Source organism: Schistocerca serialis, chromosome 7 (genome assembly GCF_023864345.2).
Source record: "Schistocerca serialis cubense isolate TAMUIC-IGC-003099 chromosome 7, iqSchSeri2.2, whole genome shotgun sequence".
Lineage (NCBI taxonomy): Eukaryota > Metazoa > Arthropoda > Insecta > Orthoptera > Acrididae > Schistocerca > Schistocerca serialis.
In genome coordinates, this window is record NC_064644.1 from 100,788,782 (window position 1) to 100,795,491 (window position 6,710).

The 6,710-nt window shown below is 39.9% G+C and overlaps 1 protein-coding gene across 2 annotated transcripts in view; it reads right to left on the reverse strand.

The window, feature by feature from the left end:
* Positions 1–6,146, reverse strand: part of LOC126412864 (E3 ubiquitin-protein ligase UBR2) — a 30,085-nt gene extending 23,939 nt beyond the window's left edge. The window contains exon 1 of one of the 2 annotated variants that reach the window (XM_050082735.1): positions 5,984–6,146. The gene's annotated coding sequence lies outside the window, so the exon portion shown is untranslated. Of the gene's footprint in view, positions 1–5,478; positions 5,561–5,983 lie in introns of those variants that run through there. The other variant, XM_050082736.1, reaches the window with a different exon arrangement.
* Positions 6,147–6,710: the final 564 nt, after the last annotated feature.

A 6,710-nucleotide genomic window follows, 5' to 3' on the forward strand; every position in this document is an offset into this window, starting at 1 on the left:
GCATCATACCCTATGACTCTACAGTGTTATGAGCCACTCCATGCAATTTGTTGTGTGGAGGATCTTGTCTCCCCTTGCTTACAAGATCCTGACCGACAACTAACATGTGCATGTCTGTGTCCACCAAAAATTTATGTCCCTTGCCTTTTACACAGCCTGACAAGCAGCATTCCATCTGCACACCTATTTGTGCAATGTCCTGGCCTATTGGGAATCCTTTCCGATGGTAGAAGTATTTAACAGCTGCTTCTGTTGCCGCTGCTTTTCCTTCCTATTCTTCCCATAATCCTGTGCACTTAAAGTATTCAGGTGGCCGAGACTGCTTCAACATGCGACCTTTATGTCCACTTATAATATTTCACTTCTACAGAAAAAACGTCATGGTCAATATGTGTTCTAGTCGCAATGTGAACTCCCTCTAGTTGCATTGCAGCACTAAGAGCCACAATTAGATACCCAGGATTTTCCATTATCACTCTACATGACATCTCTGCTGGGATACCATTTAGAGAAATGTCCAATGCTCTATTTTCGGCTTCCCACAGCACGACTGCCTCCAAAATTTTGTGTCAGGTGTTATGTTTGCACACTAATGCTCAGGATCCTATCCTAAACTGTTTCTACACCACCTTATGTTTCTGTGCTAATGTACTTAATTTTTCCTGGATAAACATTGTGCTTTTCTGCTTTTGATAACATCCCTGTAACCACCAGCTAATGCTGGAATGTCTCTGCCTTACTGAGAACTTTGCGTTATAATATGTATGTCTTTTCTTTGGCTGCCAATCATAAATTACTACATGTAGAGTAATCTCATTTGACCAACCACTCACTGAACGGTGTTGTTAATGAAGCTGCCGAAGGATCAAAAGAAGGGATCTATTGTTTTTGCTTCCTCAGACCCTGACTAACTGCTGAACTGCAGCTCGTAAAGCTTCTACCTGCCAACATGATTATGCCTTTCCCTGCTGTTGCTGGATATTCAACCCTGAAAATACCTTACCTGCTCCATCAAAGCTGCAATAGTCTCATCGTTGGTAACAGAATTGTGTCTGGCACTTGTGTAATTTTCTTCTGATGATTACAGCAAAAACAACAAAACAGAAAAACTGTACCACCAACACGAACAATAACAACTCACAAATCTTTCCAACATATCACCACCCAATGAGATTCAAAACAACCTTTTAAGCATATGTCCAAATCCCTTACAAGCATCACACGTAAACAACACAGTCATTGTACATGGTAGCATCTGCCCACAAAGGTTACAGAACTTAAATAAGTTTCCCAACACTTCCTTTAAACACTGGCAGATCAACAGGCTTTTCTGATTTAACAGTGTGCTACTGATGTTTCTGCGAACTGATATGGACAAAAGCAAAAACACAGAAACAAACTCCAAAGGCCTTCAAACGAAGAAAAATACCACTCATCATAACACACTGCACTGGTACTGCTAAATGGTGCTGTAGATGCAGCTCCACTACCACTGAAGTGCTGAGGTGACAGCCAATTCTGACACCAGTTCCAGAATATCAGTACACGAGAGGACCATTTTAGATACTAGTTGTTGCGACACACGGCAATGGTATGTCGTGATCACGAAGTCAGATGACGAGTGAGGGTGAATGGTCCAATGCATGTCTGGAGGCATCAGTGATACATTGTTACCTCAAATAGCAATTTTTCATGGAGCAGAGTTTATAAAGATATAAATGTCTTCAGAGTGGCAGGTACACATGCCATGCTGGAATGCTAATGCCTTGTCAACAAGTTGTGGTGTTGCCACCACAGTTCAGTGCCATGATCACATGCTGTGCTGGCGATGGTAGCAGAACATGGAAGGTGTGTCCCACCCAGATGTACTGCAATGACCCAGGGCAGCTATCACCTTAACGCCCTCGAAGACAGCCTGTCGTGTGCTCAGGTGGAGATTGCCAATTGTGATCCAGGATGCCCATTGTTATGAGGACTAGACCCCAGTTATCCACCACAGAGATTTGATCAAGACTGCAGCAGATGCTCCCAAGTTGGTCAGGAAACTGTGTTGACACATCTCACATGGATGGTGCAAAGATGTCTGCTCTTGCACATCATCCGCTAAGATCCAATGGTGGAGGAGCAGTGGCTGCTCACCGGTCTTCCCATCCGTGATGTCCTATTAGACAGCAGCGGCACACAACAGCTGGTACACATCAGTTGGCTGCCCCTCGGTGTTTGAAGTCAGCATGCAAGTATCAGGATTGCCATCGATCAGCATTTAGTGGTTTTACTAAAACTCAAAAAGACTGTCATGCTCTCTGGTTTTAGCAACACAGACAGAATGACAGTATGACATAATGTGTTCATGAGCTCCAAAAGCTTCTCTATTTAACAAGTTAAGCATGTGTCTGTGACTTAGTGGCTCTGGTTGTATGAACACATTTGGGGTCTAGTGTAGCAGGGGATACAACCCGTCGGCTTTGGACAATGACGTCACAAGTCGCCAGAGAGCAGTCTACCATTTTCGCGTTTGCTGTTATGTTTCAGTTTCGTTTTTTTTACTGATTGCTTAATAAAGTGGATCTGTTTATTCTATCTCGTGAGATTTTTTTTTTTTAAAAAAGCCAAAAGACACTTATCAGCTACTGAAGGAAGCTACAACACTAAGAAGAATCGCTTCTCGTTTGGCGACTTGTGACGTCATTGTCCAAAGCCGACGGGTTGTATCCCCTGCTACACTAGTCCCCACATTTGTCCCCATTTATCGGACCTGTCAGTATTCCATGCATCACTGGTAATTTCAATAATGCTTCTGGGTCACTGAGCTCAGTTCGTTCTGTTTTTATAGTGGTGTTCAGTTAGCGAAGTTACACGGTCTTACCACACAGTGCCTTGTTAAGTTACACAGCAGTGTTTGCGTTTCTGTCTGCGCTGTTCCAAGGTCTGTTGCATCAGTGGTATGCTGTGTTGACGTAACGACTGACACAGCAGGCCAGCACTAACTTACTCTGTTCTGAGCTCACCCATTAGAACTTCAATAAAATTTTAAGCCTGCCTGGTAAGATCCCCACCACCACCTTTCCACCCTTCTATTCTTCCATTCTCCCTCTTCACCTCCCAGCAAGTCTCCTTCCACCCCCCACTCCTTCTACGTCTTACATGGTCTACTTTCTGAATTCTTTTCTTCTTGTTGTCAGCCACTGTTTCACCAGTCAAAATACCTGTCTCTCACCATCCCACTACCCCCTCCTCACCTTGTGCTTCCTTCCCCACCCCTTTCCTTCCACCTCCATCTACCCAGGTAACTGCCTTCAATAATTGACAATCAAGTCAGTCTTGCTGTGGTTGCAGGGATGTGTGAATGTGTGTACTTTTGCTTAAGGAAGAGCAAGAGCTCGAAAGCTAATGTAAATGTTGAGTGTTTCTATGCACCACACTTTATGTATAATTACATCCAGTAAAATGACTAAAACATCTATGAGTTACAACTGGCAAGAAGGGTGTTTCTGAAGAAGAGAAATTTGTCAACATTGAGTACAGATTTAAGTGTCAGGAAGTCTTTCTTGAAAGTATTTGTATTGAGTATAGTCATGTATGGAAGTGAAACACAAATGATAAACAGTTAAGAGAAGAAGAGAATAGAAGCTTTGGAATGTGGTGCTACAAAAGAATGGTGAAGATTAGATGGGTAGATCATGTAACAAATGAGGAGGTAGTGAACAAAATTGGGGAAAAAAGAAATTTGTGGCACAGCCTTACTAGAAGAAGGGATCGGTTGGTATGACACATTCTGAGACATCAAGGGATGAGCAATTTAGTACTGTAGGGAAGCGTGTGGGGGAGGGGGACTTAGAGGCAGACCAAGAGAAATTCAGTTAGCAGATTCAGAAGGTTGTAGATTACAGTAGTTACTCAGAGATGAAGAGGCTTGCATAGGATATAGCAGCATGAAGAGCTGCATCAAGCCATTCTTCAGACTGAAAACCACAACAACAACAACAACAACTGGAATTCGGCCAAGTCATATAAATATCTGTGAGTAATAATTTGTACAGACATGAAATGCAATGATCATTTAAGCTCAATCATATTTAAAGTAGGTGAAAGACTTCACTTCATGGGTTGGATAGTAAGAAAATGCAAGCATTCTACCAAGAGGGTTACTAACAAAACAAATGTGCGAGCCATCCTACATTATTGCTCTTGGGTCTGTAATGAATACCAAATGAGACTAACCGTGGATAATAAACATAAAGGAGGAAAAAGGCAGCACCAATGATCACAGGTTTCATTGACATATGAGGGAGCCTGACGTAAATGCTGAAAAACCTGAATTGATAGATACTTAACAACACACGCAAGCTATTACATGAAAGTCTACTTATGTGTACGGAAGAAGCTTAAAATGAGCAATCTAGGAATATACGACAACCCACTACATATTGCGCTCATAGAGGTTGCAAATACTAAAGTAGACTAATTACAGCACGCACAGAGGTGTTGCGATAGTAATTCTCCCTACATTCTATATGTGAATGGAACAGGAAGAAGCCCTAATGAACGGTGCAATGGAGGTACCCTCTGCCGTGCATACAGTAGTATGTAGAGCTAAATTACACCTACTGATGTCAGATGTCGGCTTTGACCCATGTCTTAATGATGGTGTGGTGCGTCACGTAATATACATTCAGAGAGAGAAACAAAAAATGACAATGCTATTTTGTCTTTTATATTAATTTTTTTTGGAATGTAGGTTGTGGTGACACACTGATCTGTAGCACCGACCAGTGTCTAGGTTAGATAATATGGTGACAAATGTGATATCATGAGAATAACTATAATTCTTATTATAGCACTTATTTTATTGATACTGAATTTTTGTGAGTAGTTTATGTGCACCATTTTGGCAATATGGATCAAAGCAGATGTGTGGTATTGCCTGGTTCAACACTTTCTAGAAAAGGGAGAGCACACAAACAAAACGGCCTTTTTGATCCATGCTTACAGCATGGAATACAAGGAAGTGGAAACAGTGCATCAAATAATATAAGATTAAAACCACTGTGTGTGTGTGTGCTTTCTTCCTATATGTGCCTTAGTCACTATAATATAAACATACAAATAAATACAAGCTAATTGTTACATTAGAGTAAGCCGACTTTCCATATATTACAAAACAAGTACACCATACTTGAGGTGGTCAAATGGAACCACACAATAATTACAGCAATCAAATCTTAGATACAAATGATACACATCTCTTTAAGTGTTTTATCTTTGAGCATGACACTGGTTTTCAGCGGATTTAAATACAGTCAAAGCAGCATATCAGACGTAACAAAAACCTTAAATATATATGTCTGAATGAACCAACTTGAGTATTTCTGATCTTCAGCAGGTACAAATTATATGTAATTGGTCATGCCAAACTATTTTGCAACGAGTGAGAAACGTACTGCAAATTAAGATATTTTTCCTCATAAGGCTGTTTACCTGATAAAAGCAGTCTGCATGAAAAATCAAGCAGGGCAAACGATTTAATTGTGTTTACTAACAGCGACGTTTATAACTACTTAACGTACACGAGATGACAGTAAAAAGATGTACATTTTTTATCACAAAATATGCCCCATTCCTCCCATACGTATTAAGTTTTTGATATGTCACTCTGCCAACGCGAGTGAGTGACCTCTCATCTGCATTGCTCTTTATTTTGTAAACAGAGGAATCTTAATAACTATCAGAACACAGATTACACATTAAATAATTGTCAACGCGACTTTTACTTTCTTTGCAATCAACGGCAGTCAGTTCAACATATGCCATAATTAACTAGCGCGTTATCCGAAATTCACAAATACATCCACTGTGACAAAGTGTTGACATTAAATCAATACGCAATTTCAATAGCAATTAATGTCGTTATTAGAATCAAATTATAAATAAACACTCAACTGACGAATAAGTTTCAGCTACGCTGTATTCGTTTTTTACTTACCCAGTCTGTCTAGTTAAATCATCAACATCAAACTGTAATAAATATTCTTGATACTGACTGCCACTTATTTATTTACTCCGTCAAAAATTATGATAGTACATGTTTTCTTATGAACGACGCACAAAAGAGTATGAGTTGACATTTGCTAACTCTTCAGCTGACATGGAAGCAATCTGCGGTTAAAAAACAAGCGATGTCAGTGTGACTAAATATAAATTTCTCATGGTCGTCCCTTGAACCTTGACATATTCGTGTTTAATGACGGCGAATTTACACATGTTACATTTAACAATCAGTAGTTACACTCTAATCTCTATTTAAATATTTATTTTCGCTAAGAACAAAGAATTATTGCTTACCAAAACATTGGACTCCTAGTTAACAATCGTAAAAAAGAAATTATATCGCAGGATTAAAATTTAAAAAGTATAACGACGATGTTGTTTTCGCTTTTTGCATTTTTTGTCGTAGTTATGATAAGTCGTATTTAGCTGCTTCAATGTTTCACATTACGATGCATTCGCGTAATAGTGCTGATGTTGGTGTGCCTGAACATACTAACTAACTAGTAACGACAGTAAAACAGCGAAGAATACGCAGTCTCTGTTGTGAATTTAGATGAGGTGATAGATATGTAGGGTATAAAGGTATCACATTATACTTTCATATGTTGTGACAGCGGAGAGAGAAACAATAAGCGAACACAATGCTCTGCAATTCCAAGCAA